Source organism: Eulemur rufifrons, chromosome 4 (genome assembly GCF_041146395.1).
Source record: "Eulemur rufifrons isolate Redbay chromosome 4, OSU_ERuf_1, whole genome shotgun sequence".
Lineage (NCBI taxonomy): Eukaryota > Metazoa > Chordata > Mammalia > Primates > Lemuridae > Eulemur > Eulemur rufifrons.
Window position 1 is genome coordinate 15,362,179 of NC_090986.1, and position 15,342 is coordinate 15,377,520.

A 15,342-nucleotide genomic window follows, 5' to 3' on the forward strand; every position below is an offset into this window, starting at 1 on the left:
CCTACTTTTAATCTAACACTGGTCTTTAATCCAGTGTATACTCAGCCCTCTGCTCTTTCCTTGTCCTAAATTCTCTATTCAGAATGACTTCTGATCTCACGTCTCTCAAATCCAAATAATTCCCCAGAAGTAGAGGCAAGCTTCTCACTACTTCATCATGGATCACATTAGTTACCTATTGCAGGGTAACAAATTTTCCTAAAATTTAGTGGCTTAAAACAACATTTTTTTGATTCTGTTGCAGTTCACAAGTGTGATGATTGGGTCTTCTTGTTCACGTGTGAGATGCGCCTCCCTCAAACCTTGTTACAACATCAACACATTATACCTCCTATGTGTGACAAAAAAAATCAAACGATCACAACAGCAGCATTTATTATCTCGCAGTTTCTGTAGGTCGGGCTCAGGGCCTCTGCTGAGGCTGCAGTCAGGATATCAGCTGCGGCTGCAGTCTCATCTCAAGCCTCAGTGGGAAACGGATCCACTTCTAAGCTCACTCACGTGGCTGTTGGCAGGATTCAGTATCTTGCAGGCTTTTGGACTTGGTTCCTCACTGGCAATAGTCCAGAGGCTGCACGTAGTTTGTTTCAACATGGGCCTCTATATTTGGTGGCTTGTTTCATCAGAGTAAGCAAGATGATCCAGAGAGAGAGAGAGAGAGAGAGAGAGATATGGAAGTCACGGTTTGTTATAATCTTAGGAAGTGACATGACATCACTTTTGCTGTACTCTGTTCACTAGAAGCAAGTTGCTAGGTCCAACACACACCCAAAAGGAAGCAATGACACAAAGGGATAATTTAACTGGGAACCATTTCAGAAGCTACCTATCTCATATTCCAAGCATTTACATATTAAAACATATTACCCTATTATAAAATGCATTCCTTTTATTTTTTATTTTATTATTGCTAAGGCATTTTATTAATATTTTTACTACCTGTACAAGTAACTTGTATTGTCAACAAATCTTATTTTAGAAGAGAAAAGGGGATATTAAAAAACATTTGTTATGAAATGGGGAGATGTTGAGTCTGACAGAGCTGGGGGAACACTCTTCCAGATGATGTGTAGTTCTAGTAGGATAATGCGTCCAAGAGGGAGAGACTGACCGTGGAGTAGAAACAGGGAAGAAAAGTCCTTGAGAAGCCAGAGGAGACAGGAATCAGAGCATATTACAGGGGTTGAATTTTGACAAGGACAGAAAAATACATACCAAAGAAACTCAGAAGTAGTAGGATAATTATTTTCAAATATTCAAAAGGCCATCCTATGGAAGAGGAATAATGTTATATATTATATGTGTTCAATGTTGCCCCGTTTAGTAGAATTTAGACCAATGAATGGACATTAGAAGGCACAGTGATGCATGAATAGGAAAGAAAAAAATTTTACCACTGAGAAATTTTTACCATCTAAAGATAAACATGACTTCCCAGGAAATGGGTTTAACAAAGCTAATTGCACGACTGTGTTGGGTCCACATTTATACTACCTCATTATACGAGGGAAAGACCAGAACACAAAGTGGCTGGGATAAATGGCCAGCAGAATTCCTTCCAGCCACGAAGGTCTCTGATATCATGAACTGGTCCTTGCTGAGAGACGGTTTTGTGAACACACCTGAGCTAGATCGTTTTTGCATTCTCGAGAAGCTTTGTCTGTTTAGCTTATGTCCTGCTTGTACGGAGGCAGAAGCCAGCACCCACTCAAAGTTACAGATTCTTCAGGGCAAAAGACACTAACAACAGCACAAGACAAATGGACAAAGTTCATCAGAGGGCGAATAGTAATGATTCCTTCATTCAAAAACATTTATAGAATACCTACCACCTGCCAGCTCTGTGTTAATTATTGGAGACCATGCTAGAGGATAGTTACACTTTTAAGCAAGTTTTTCTCATCTTAGTGAAATTATGTTCCTAACTAGGTCAGGGAGACTTAAAGACCTAAGCAGAACTTCTTAACTACCTTCAAAAATTTCAGACATTCGACAGACTAGCATCTTGGTAGAGGTTAATTATTACAGTTAAGAAAGTTTAACATTTGGCACAGATAGGGAAAGGTTTTCTCTGAGCACCTGGTGATGAGGTATAGCGAAATTGTCTTGAGTTGGGCTGTCTGGAAGCAGGGCCTGAGAGAGGTATTTGCTCCAGTGATTACTGAGAGTCATCAGGAGTATGGGCAGGAAGCAGGGTGGCAGGGCCAGGTAGGAGGAAGAGCTGAGCGAGAACCTGCATGCTTTCAACACGAAATGAGCTTCAAGCTGAACCCAGAGGGGGCTCGTTGACATCTGAGGCAAGCAGGTGATCATCTATGCTGCTATGTCCTTCAGTCATTAGCCATGTTCCCACATGGATTTAGCAACAGGAATATCACTTACAACCTTAATCAAAGTGGGTTCCATGATGAAGTAGGAACATAAACCTGTTGAGTGTGTTCGAGGGCATGGATGGCAGGGGAGAAATTGCAGACTGTGCGTGTAGATAACTCTTTTGAGAAGCAATGCTGCAAATGAAGCAGACAAATGGGGCAGCAGCTGGATGGGTATGTGCGGTCCAGCAGGTGTTTCTTAAATGGAAACAATTGGGTCATGTTTCTATGTTAATCCAGATAAACTAACAGAAGAGAAAAGTGATGCTGCTGAGAGATCAGAGAGATTTGAGGGAGTAGAAGCAGTAGAAGCCAATGCACGTGAGGAGGGCTTTCCCCAGTGAGGGCAACTCATCTCCAGCAACACAAGAGAGGGAGCTTGAGGGAATAAATGTCTACAAGGAGGGGACAGGTATGGGCGTGAGAGCATGTGGAAATCCTCTTCGGATTTCTGCCTTTAGTTTTCTCTGAAATGAAAAGCACATCCACGAGTGGAAAGTGAAGATGCTGGGAGACTAAGAAAGCAAAAAAAGATGTTGAAGTTTTGAGGAGAGAGAAGGTGAATGAGAAAATAAATGGAATAGGGAAATTTAGAGTTACCAAATAAATTCACTAATTCAAATAGCTTTTCAGCTGATAATTTGAGATTCCCTATGTATGCAATCTGAAAATAATGATGTCTCTTATTCTTTCTATATTACAACGTCCTTTACTTCTATTTCATTCTTATTGTAGTAGTCAGAACTTCCAAAATACAAAGTTCGTTGACTTTTGTCTCTTAAGTATATCTCATTCTATGTACTTCTCTTCGTCTTGGCTACCATGCCTGTTGCATGAGCTAACTTTTCTTGCCTGGACATGACAATAGCCTCTTAATTAGTCTCCTGACATCTTGCTTGGCCTTTGTCCAATCCATTCTCTGCACCAGAGCCCAAGAGATTTTTTCAATACACAAATCTGCCTCTGTCACCATCACCCTAAACCCCACATTGGTTTCCCGCTGCCTTTTGCTAAAGATCCTAAAAAACTGTTCCTTGCCCATGTCACCAGCTTCATCTCACACCTCTCTCCCCTCACTGCTGGGGAAGCAGCCACACTCCTTCTTTCTCACCTTTCCCAGGTAACCACACACTCTTCCCTCTGAAATACCCTTACATCTTCCCACCTTAGCTCAGTTAATGTCTCTTCATCATTCATTTCTTATAAATATGATGGACAAGTAAAGAGAAATAGCAGGTACATTGAGAAAATTAATATATGTTTAATTGGTATTTTAGAAGTAACACAGAGAGGAAGAGTGCAAAACAAGCAATATTTGAAGAGATGCCAAGAATTTTCCACACAGAATCAGTACATATATTCAAGTACTCAATAAATGCCAACCAGGATAAATAAAAAGAAATCTCTACCTAGACACATCATAGTGAAGATGAAGAACACCAATGACAATAGAATTTAGAACAGAAAACAGAATTTTGAAAAAGAAAACAGAAGAAAAAGACATTATCTTTTTTCCAGCTTTATTGAAGTATAATTGACAAATGAAAATTACATATATTTATAGTATACAACATGATGTTTTGATATATGTATACACTGTGAAATGATTACCACATGAGCTAATCAATATCTCCATCACTTCACATAGTTATGTGTGTGTGTGTTGAGAACATTTAAGATCTACTATCAACAAATTTCAAGTATATAATACAGTATTAACTATAGTCACCAATCTGTACATTAGATCTCCAGAACTTATTCATACCACTCTACTGAAACTTTGTACTCTCTGATCAACATTTCTCCCTTTTCCCCACCCTCTATCCCCAGGTAACCAACATTCTATTCTTTGCTTTTATGAGTTATAATTTTTCAGATTTCACATATAAATGAGATCATGCAATATTTGTCTTTCTATGCCTGAATTGTCTCACTTAATATGGTGTTCTCCAGATTCATCTATGTTGTTGTAAACGACAATATTTCCTTCTTTTTTAAAGCCAAATAACATTCCATTGAGTATGTACTATACTATATATTATATATATCAAATTTCCTTTATCCATTCATCTATCAATTGACACATAAGATGATTCCATATCTTGGCTATTGAGAATAGTGCTTCCATGAACATGGGAGTGCAGATATGTCTTAGACATACTAATTTCATTTCCTTTGGAAATATATCCAGCAGTGGGATTGCCGAATCATATGGCAGTTCTATTTTTAATTTTTTAGAAACCTCCATACCGTTCTCCAGGTAATCCCACACTGTTAATTAGTAACAGCTGTACCAATTTATGTCCATACCAACAATGTGCAAGGGTTCCCTTTTCTCTGCATCCTCACCAACTTTTGTTGTCTTTTGTCCTCTTGATAATAGCCACTTTAACAGGTGTGAGGTGATATTTCACTGAGGTTTTGGTTTGCATTTCCCTAACGACTGGTGATGTTGAGCATTTGTTCACACATCTGTTGGTCATTCCTATGTGTTCTTTTGAGAAATGTCTATTCAGGTCCTTTGCCCTTTTGTAAATCAGGTTATTTGTTTTCTTGCTATTGAATTGTTTGAGTTCCATATATATTTTTTATATTAACCCCTTATCAGATATATGGTTTGCAAATACTTTCTACCCTTCTGTAGGTTGCCTCTTCACTTTGTTAATCGCTTCCTTTGCTGTGCAGAAGCATTTTAGATTGATGTAATCCCTATTTTTGCTTTTGTTGCCTATGCTTTTAGGGTCAAATCCAAAAACTCACTGCCCAGCCCAATGTCAAAAAGGTTTTTTCCTATATTTTCTTCTAGTTGCTTTAGGATTTCAGGTCACATATTTAGATCTCTAATCTATTTTGAGTTTTATTTTTTGTTTTAATATAGTGTAAGATAAGGGCCCAATTTCATTCTTCTGCATGTGGATATCCAGTTTTCCCAACACCATTTGTTGACAAGACTATCTTTTCTCCATGGTGTCTTCTTGGTGTCTTTTTTGAAAATTAGTTGAACATAAATGAGTGGATATTTCTAGGCTCGCTATTCTGTTCTGTTGGCCCATATGTCTGTTTTTATGCTGACACCATGCTATTTTGATTATTTATCTTTGTAGTAGATTTTGGAATCATTTGCTCTGATGCCTCCAGTTTTGTTCTTTTTGCTCAAGATAACTTCGGCCATTTGGGGTCTTTTGTGGTCCCATACAAGTTTTAGGGGTTTTTTCTATTTCTTTGAAAAATGTCATTGGAATTTTGATAGGGATTGTACTGAATCTGTAGATTGCTTTGAGAAGCATGGACATTTTAACAATATGAATTTTTCCAATTCATGAAGACAGTATATCTCTCCATTTACTTGTGTCTTCCTAAATTTCTTTCACCAATGTTTTATAGTTTTCAGTGTATAGGTCTTTCACCTCCTCGGTTAAATTTATTCCTAAATTTTTTTATAGCTATTGTAAATTGTATTGTTGTCTTGATTTCTGTTTGTTGTGAGTGTATAGAAACATTACTGATTTTCGTATGTTGATTTTGTATTCTGCAACTTTGCTGAATTCATTTATTAGTTCAATAGTTTTTTGGTGGAGTCTTTATGTTTTTCTATATATAAAGTCATGTCATCAAAAGAGGCAAATTGTCTGTAATGGAGTGGCTATTAGATTTTCAGATGATTTCTCAGTAGTAACAATGGAGGCCAGGAAACAGAAGAATGATGCTGGCAACCGGATATTGTAGACCAGTGAAAATGTCTTTCAAGATAAGGGCAAAATAAAAATATTTTCAGACAAAGATTGAGAATTTGCCATTGGCAGACCCTCACTATAGGAAAGCCTAAAGGCAGAAGAAAGCAATTCAGATGAAACATCTGAAATAAAAGAAGTGATGAAGAGCAAAACGGTAGTATGTAAATGAATAGGCAACTGGCAATGTAAGACAACAATACTAATGACATTGGAATGAGAGTTTAAAGAATGATTGGCCAGCCTCAGTGGTTCACACCTGTAATCCTAGCACTTTGAGAGACCAAGGTGGGAGGATTGTTTGAGGCCAGGAGTTCAAGACCAGCCTGGGCAACATTGCAAGACCCTACCTCTACAAAAAACAAAAATTAGCCAGGTGTGGTAGTGCTCACCTGTAGTCCTAACTACTTGAGAGGCTGAAGAGGAAGGATCGCTTGAGCCCAGAAGTTCAAGGTTACAATAAGCTATGATCATGCCGTTGTAATCCAGCCTGGATGATAGAATGAGACCTTGTCTCTAAAAACGAAAAAAAAAAAAAAAAAAAGAATGATTGAGTCTTCCAAGTCCTTAAAGTTTTCAGGTGCAGGACAAAGTTATTGATTACATTTAGACTTTGATAATTTAAGCATATAGACTTCTAAAATTCCAACCTTTGCAATTTAACTGGAGACTTTGCCCCATTTATATGAGAGTTGCTGAGACTACAGGCATGAACCACCATGCCCAGCTCTACCCCATTTATATTTAATTGATAAATTAAAACTCAGATGTGAAAGGCAAAATTTAGAAATGTTAAGAGAAAAATGGAAGATGTTTATGACTTTGAGGTAAGGAAGGATTTTCTAAAACAAGACACAAAAATGTTTCATTCATCATGAAAGACAAGATTGATAAACTGGATTATATTAAAATTAAGAACAATTGTTCATCAAAAGGTGCCATAAAGAAAGTAAAAATACAAGGCAAAGTGGCTGAAAGCATTTATGCTAAATGTGTATAATATCACTAGTACCGCAGTATATAAAGAATTCCCACCACTCAATAAGAAAAGACAAAACAGCCAAAAAGATGTAAAGCAGAATTTTACAAAAAGAGGAAACCCCAATGGCAAATAAATGTATAAAAGATACTTAACCTTATTAGAAAAATAGAAAATGATAATTAGAACCACAATGAACCAGCATTTCATATCCAACAGTTGGGAAAATTAAAAGTCTAATGATATAATACTAAGGTTATTAAGCATGTGAAATAATTGAAATACTCTTAGAATGCTTTGGACAGTTTAAATTTGTATAACTGCCAGGTGTGGTGGCTCACGCCTGTAATCCTAGCACTCTGGGATTCCGAGGCAGGAGGATCCTTGAGCTCAGAAGTTCGAGATCAGCCTAAGCAACAGTGAGACCCTGCCTCTAAAATAAGAAAAAATAATAAATTTGTATGACTATTTTAAAGAAATAATTGGCAAGATCTAGTTAGATTGAATATGTACAGTATTATATACCAGCAATTTAATGCTTAGAAAAATTTCTTACACATAAGCTATCTACAATAATATTCATAGAAGCATTATATTAATAAATAAAAAGGAAAAACAAACTCTGGAAGTAACCCAAATATCCTTCAACTGTGGAAGAGATAAATAATCTGGATATACTCATATAACGCCCTATGGCACATTGCACATAATTCAGATACACACATCAATGTGACAGAATCTCAATAAAATAATGTTGAGCCAAAAAACCCAAAAAACAAAACCAAAAAACAAATCTAGTAGTAGAATGGATATAATAATATGTTTCATTAAACAGACAAACTAAAAAATGTATAGTTTACAGAGAAATGCAAATATGAGAAAACTATAAAGAAAGCATGGGGATGATTATCACAAAGTTTAGGAAAGTGTTTACACCTGTGGGGGCAGGCAAGAGTATAAGATTTGGAAGTGTCACATGGGTGGTGCCTAAAGACTGGTAACACTCTATTTTAGAATAGATTTCTAAATACCTTTGCATATTTTTCTATAATATAGAAAGATATATATTATACATATTATATATGTTTTATATATTCCTGAATGTATGATACATTTCACAATATTTCTCACATTTTAAAAAGTGAAAAGTAAATAGTATATGACAGAAAGCAATATGTGTAGACAACTTTTTCCAGGCATCTTACTGTGAAAACAGAGCAGAGAAGTTGTGTTGTAGCTAGAAAAGAATGTCAGGCCAATAAAAGGTCCTTTTAAAGACGGAAAATAGTGCAGCCTGCCTGAGTGTGGGTAGGCATGAGACAGTGAAGAAGGGGCAATTGATGGGATGGGTAACTTCAGAAATACAGCTCCAAGTAGGTGAGAGAGGAACAATGGCGCACACTATAAGGGAAAGAACTTACCTTTCAAAAACTCTTGTAACAGGAGAGAAACATAGATGCAGATGGGTGTGGAGATTTGGTGAAGTAAAGATGAAGGATTTCCTGTATGATTGCAAGACAAGGTCTGTGGTTATGAAGGGGAAACAGAGAGGAAGGGATGTACGAGTTTCTAGAAGAGTTGGATGGTAATAAGTATCTTGGAAGATATGGTAGAACCAGGAGAGAGTTTTGAGTGCTCACGTGGGTTTGTGCTCATGAATTTTTGCTGAAACCCTTCCGACTGGTGTACAGTGTTCCCAGGTGACTTTTAATTTCCAACAGGGGAAGGTGCAGACGAGCCAGATCCTTGGGTTGGGTACTTCGGTTAACCAGGGTTGGAGAGCGAATGTAATCAGTAATTTACCACAAATTACTATAGAGAGAAAAGGCTCAGACAATTGAGAATGTCCCTAAGGGAGGAAGGAATTCAAAACAGAATGATGGGTAAGGAAATTCTAAGAGCAAGGCACTGGAGTACTTATATGATTCAAAGACTTGCTGAAGGGCACCAGAGCAAGGGAGCTAGAGGAATAGAGGAGGGACATGTGACATGTGGACAAATGAACTAACTGTAGACTGTTGCCCAGTTTGTTTGTTGCTAGGAAGGGGTCAAGAGGTCCCCTGTGAGAGAGCCAGAGTTTAGGCAGGGGAGCTGTCAAGCGGGCTAAGTCCAAAGGTGGGCTCAGGAGCCACAGCGGGGTTCATAGGGGAGCTGTCTGGAGCTTTGAGAGGCAGAGAGGATCAGAGTAAACACAGAGTCCAGCTGAGGTTCATAGCAGTGATGCCAGGCCCGGGGAATGGGAACAGAACCCTGGAGACAAAGGAGGAGGAGCGGAGTAAACAAAGAATGGAGCACACACTCAGAGGGAGGCGGGAACGGGGCAAGAGATCCAAAACGTTTTCACGAAAGTGGCGGATGCCTCTGCCACAAGTGTCAGCCTGGGTTCACGGCATAGGCGCAGGATGAGAGCTCATTCCCACGAAGCCAGCATATTGTAATCTCGCGGCCATAACCTGGAGGTTGGGTTTGGAAAAGGCAAACAGTGGTTCACCCAGAATGGATTGTGGGGCATCTGTTCAAACTTATGTCCAAGGGGAAGCATGTGAGTGAGCTGCTTTGTGAAAGGTCAGTGAGAATTTATGGCAAAAAAAGAAAATAAATCTACGGAGAGCCCAAAACCTTCCAGAACAGGTTACTGTTCCCGATAAATCAAAAATTTCAGCATTGGGGGAAGAGATGATCTTATCTCTTCCATTTAAAGGCCTTCAAATAAACAAAAATAATTAATATCTGGCAATTCTGAAATCTAGATGTGATCACAAGATTGCATACCTGGTCAGAGATTTTAGAGAATATTGTTTTGCTTCTATTAGACAAGGATGATCAGCTCTAGAATTGTTGACATGTGTGGGCATTATTGAGCAGATGTTGCTGCTTTTTTAGGGATCAGTATAAGGTTCTAAGAGTTGTTACGTTTAACATGGGGTTCAACGGCATATGAATTGCATGTTTCTGTGTTCTTAATTAATAGGTCTTAATTACTAGGCTTAGCTATTTCCTGGTCACAAAATCACCCCAGATTTTTTGAAAATGAAAATATTAGCTTTTTCATTATAAAGGAATTCTTGCTCATTGGGGAAGAAAAGAGCAAATAGAGAAAATATTTAAAATAAAAATTTATTTTCTATAACACCACCTTCCAAAATAACCACCATTAATATTTGAGGAACATTTCTCCTTTTTCTGTTTAGTTACATACATACATCTATTTTTTAACTAAAATTAAAACTCTCTCTAGATATTATGTATTTACTATGTATTATATATATATATGTATAGTTTTGCAACCTTTTTATATCTAAAAATATATGTGGGTATCATTTGTATCAATAAATCCACACCCACATACTCATTCTGAATGGCTGCAAAGAAATTAAGATAATTTATTAACAAATCTCTTATTGAGGTTATTTAGGCATTGATAATATTTATAATATTTTACTTTTTAAAAATATAATGAAACTAGATATATAGGTAGTTAAATGCCTATATATTTGTCAGTTTATTTCCTTAAGGCAAATTTCTAGAAGTGAAGTTACTGAGTTAAAGGGAATGAATTTTTAAAGACTCTAGTGTACTTTGGCAGATTGACCAGCAAAAAGATTTTCCTTCCCACCAGCCACATATGAAAATGTTAATTTCCTTTGACTCTTAACCACATTGCATATTCTTTTCCATGTTTTCAAACTGGTTGACAAATTTTGTTATCTCCTTGTGTTGATTTGTATGTTTTTGATTATTAACATCCAGTAATTTAATATCAGATGTTAAATAAGTGAAATGGATAAGCCTTGATGAATGATAGGGTGTTGAATGTGGGACGAAGCATGGGGGTGACCTCCAGGAATCTGGGGAGACTGAGGGGCTCTGGTCATTGGGATCTCAAGGAACAATAATAGAAAAATGCATGAGCTGGTCTGGGAAGACATTCCTTTGGGCCAGGGTGGGTTCGAGGTGCTTGGAGGACACAGGAATGGAGATGCTCATGAGCAGTTTAAGACATGGAGGCTGGAACTCAGCAGTGATTGTGGGGCTGCTTGCAGGATGTAAGAATCAGTAGCTCACAGGTGTTAGTGAAGACGGTAGTTTTGGATGAGCTCCCCAGGGAGGAGCCATGGGAAGGAGGATCAATAAGTAGAGCCAGTGGGAGAACAGAGACAGGCAGGGGAGGCCCTCAGTCCTGGAAACCACGCAAATCTGAGACATTACAAGGGAAACAAGACTTAGTCATCTGCCCTAAAGTATAAATGACACTTACATCAGCTTCTTGTTGGACTTACTACATTAGTTTTGGCTAACACAGATCAACTTCAGTGGCAAAAAGAAGCGTTTCATTGCTTTAAACCTTTACTAAATTTTCAATATTAACTTCCTTCACTTTTTAGTGAGTTAAGTGACCAAGACCTGAGGAGAGAGGGTGAAGGTAGGGGAAAGACAAGCTATCAGTCCCCAGCCAAAATGCAGTCCACTAATTCATTTATTTTTTGTAATTTTTTTAATTAATTTTTTTTTAATATATTTTTAGAGACAGGGTCTCCCTCTGTTGCCCCAGGCTGGAGTGCAATGGTGTGAACATGCTCACTGTAACCTTGAACTCCTGGGTTAAAGTGATCCTCCTGCCTCAGTCTCCCGAGTACCTGGAACTACAGGCATGCAGCACTAAGCCTGGCTAGTTTTTTTTAATAATCTATTTTAGCATTCATTATGTGATAAAATAATAAATTAGCTGGGGAAAACTTAGAAAACAAAGAGAAAGTAGGATCCCTTAGGAGGATATTAAATAAATGCTACATTCCAACGGAAGTGCTAATAAACAAAAACTAACAAGGAAGAACTGAACAAAAGCCAGTTAAATAGCTCTTGAACCATTTACCTTGCGTGGCAGGTTTAAGAGTTGGATTATTGGAATCAGGGATGTTTCTTTCTGGTCTATTTTACTGTCTCCTTGCGAAAATTTCCTCGGGAAAAAACTGTTGATATGCTGTGTTAGTTTGCTAGGACTGCCTTAACAAAGTATCACAGACTGGGGGTATTAAACAAGGCGTTTATTTTCTCACAGTTCTGGAGACTAGAAATCCAAGATCAAGGTGTCAGCGAGGTTGCTGGCAGCCAGCCACTTTCTGTGTCTTCATGTGGTCCTCTCTCTCTCTCTGTGTTTGTCTGTGTCCTAATCTCCTCTTTTTAGAAGAACACTAGTCATATCAGATCAGGCCTCACCCATGTGGCCTCATGTTACCTTACCTTCCTCTTTCGAAGGCCTTATCTCCAGATACAGTCACATTCGCAGATACTGGAGGTTTAGAGCTCTAACACATGAATTTTGGGGAGACACAAGTCAGCTCATAACATAAGCTATAAATTTGTTTAAGCTCCCCAAACTGGAATCCATGAACGCCTCCACAGTGCCAGTTAGAGAGCTTGCTGTGTACCCCTTGCAGTTCGAAGGGCATTGAATTGGTCAGGGTCCTGGCAGCAAAGCGAGCGCACAAATAAAAGGCAATTGCAGAGAGTCTAATGAAGAGAGCGCCCAAAGGTGAGGTCAGGTTAAGGGAAAGCGGAGAGAGGTGGCCAGGCAGAGCCACTGCCATTCGAGGTGTGAGGGGGCCAGTATGGGAAGGGGCGGCAGGAATCAGTGATGCTGCATCTGCAGGCCGGGGCTGCTGGGCCGGGGCTGTGGCCTGCAGTGGAGAACACAGATGCTGTCCAGCTGTGTCTGCAGGGAAGGAGCACGAGGCATAAACACCCCATCACCCTCCTCCTGCAGAAACCGCTCCCACCCCCAGCTGAACCCTGCAGGCAGCTAGAGGACGAGGGAGCCCATAGGACATGCCTACACAGCACAGCCCCTGCAGTCAGGGCAGGGGTGGCAAGTGAAGAATATCCAGTAGCAACACGCTCAACTAGCATTTGACTCCCACCTAGAAAATGTGAAGGATAAATCTGGATCTACCACCTCCTCAGCGGCAGCATGAAGGAGAGTTCCTGTGGGGCCAGATTGACCCTGTGTTGTCAGAGTTCATCAGGGCAAACATTCCTACAGGCCAGAGCAGGGCGTCCAGGGAGCCTCGGCCACAGCACCCCGGGGAGCTGCAGGGTGGGGCGTCTGAGTCTCCACAGACTGCATGTGTTAGGTAGACTTCAAAACAGGTGCTGAGAGGAGGCTGGGAAAGTGAAATCTGGGAGCCTGTATGAGCTCCCTGTAGCTGCTATAACAAAATTCCAGAAATGTGGTGGCTTCAAACAGCAGAAATCTACTCTTTCACAGTTCTGGAGGCCAGAAGTCTGAAATCAGGTGTTGGCAGGGCTGCACTGCCTCTGAAGGCTCTAGCGGGGGATCCTTGCTCACCTCTTCTGACATTGGGACTCTCCAGACATTCCTTGGCTTGTGGCTGCATCACTCCAAACTCTGCCTCTGTTGTCCAGCCACTTCCTGTGTGTTCCTCTGTCTCTCTCTTATTGGAGTTTGGGGAAGGTATGGAAACAGTTAATTATGTGTGTGCAACCCTCTGTGCTTAAAGAGAAGTTCCCATAAGTTCTAATTGTGAAAAAATGGGAGAGCAGTCTGGATTAACAGCAATGATTCAACCTTATTCCCACTCATCTGAGAAAAAGTTTTGCTTTTGTCCAACTTTAAGTTTTTCAAAATAAATGCACACAAAAGGACACACCAGCACATCCATATCCACAGTCTCACCCTCCTACACTGCAGAGATTCAGAGCCCAACAAGGAGTGCCACATTTAAATAAAGTGATCTCAAATATTTGGCAATAGGAGTGCCCAGCATAACATATAGCCTGTTTAGGCAAAAATGATAATAACTTCCCCCACAGAAATAAATTGATTCTAAGCATGCATGACTTTGCATCTTAATCCTGTCACTATTGAGTGGAAGCAACTTTTATGAAACACACTGAAGCAACGGAAGAGTCAGTTATTTAAAAATGAGCTGGAGTCCCTACTCATCTAAACAAATAAGAAAATCACACACTTAAATTTCTGGATAGTGTTTGGTTTTGCTCCAGCCTTTGGATATCATGCAGGCAAATCTGTAAAGCAGTATCCAGACCACGGGCCAGGGTTTCTTTTCTTTCTTTTTTTTTTTTTTTTGAGACAGAGTCTCACTCTGTTGCCTGGGTAGAGTGCAGTGGCATCATCATAGCTCACTGTAACCTCAAACTCCTGGGCTCAAGCGATCCTCCTGCCTCAGCCTCCCAGGTAGCTGGGACTACAGATGGACACTACTGCACCCAGCTTTATAAGCTCTCTTTACATATCAAAGCTATTAAGTCTTTGAAACATATGTTGAGAGCTTTTTTACCAGGTCATTTAACTGTAAACATTGTTTTTAAAAATTTTTGTCATAAGAAACTTTGAGTTCTTACTTATCAAAACTTAGTAATATTTTCTTGTGTTGTTTTTTCCTCAGGGTCATGTTTAAATATTCATGCAGTGCATAGGAAAGTTTGAATATTAAAGCACTAGCACAGTTTAGTATTTTTTACATTTAAATATTTAAAATATGTGCATTCTGAATTAAGTGTTAGTGTCTAAAAAAGGAAACATAAAAAAATTTAAAATATGAAAAAAAACACAGTGGACAATACTTAAAATGATAAATTTAAAACTATTTCACTTGGAATTTGTTTATTTATTTATCTATTTATACACAAGCAAGTAGGAAATAAAATTTATTTTTCCGCAAATGATTAGTTATCTAATTATTTCAACATCAATAAATAAATATCAATTATTTGTCCACTGGTATGTAATGCCACTTTTATTATACACTAAAATTTTATATAAACTTGGGTTTATTTTTGAATTTTTATTCATGTATTCATTCAACCAAACTTTATTGAGTGAATACTTTGTTCTAGGCACTGCATTAGGCACAAAGGATGCAGCACTGAATGATTTGGGCAAGGTCTCTACCTTTTGTAGGTTTTGCTCCAGCAGTAGGCACAGATTGTGAACAATTTGTGGTAAGTAGGAAGAAGATAGACAATGCTAGGTGAAGGGGTAGAGAGATAGTATGGTAAGAGGCAGGAGGACTATTTTAGCAAAAGTGGCAGGGTAACCTGTTAGGAAAGACCTTTGAGCAGACATCCGAAAGAAGCAAAGGGAATGTAAATAATGCAAGGGAGTTCCAAAATGCAGTGAGGAAGTAAACTTGTGAAAGTCTGGGGGCAGAGGAACAACCAATGCAAAGACCCCAGGGCAGGGACAGGTTTGGTATTTGTGGGGAAGAGCAAAGAGGTC

General features: G+C 38.9%; 1 pseudogene; it reads left to right on the top strand.

Annotated features, from left to right (window-relative positions):
- The first annotated feature begins 232 nt into the window (after positions 1 to 232).
- On the top strand, positions 233 to 343 carry LOC138383123 (small nucleolar RNA U13; annotated as a pseudogene).
- Positions 344 to 15,342: the final 14,999 nt, after the last annotated feature.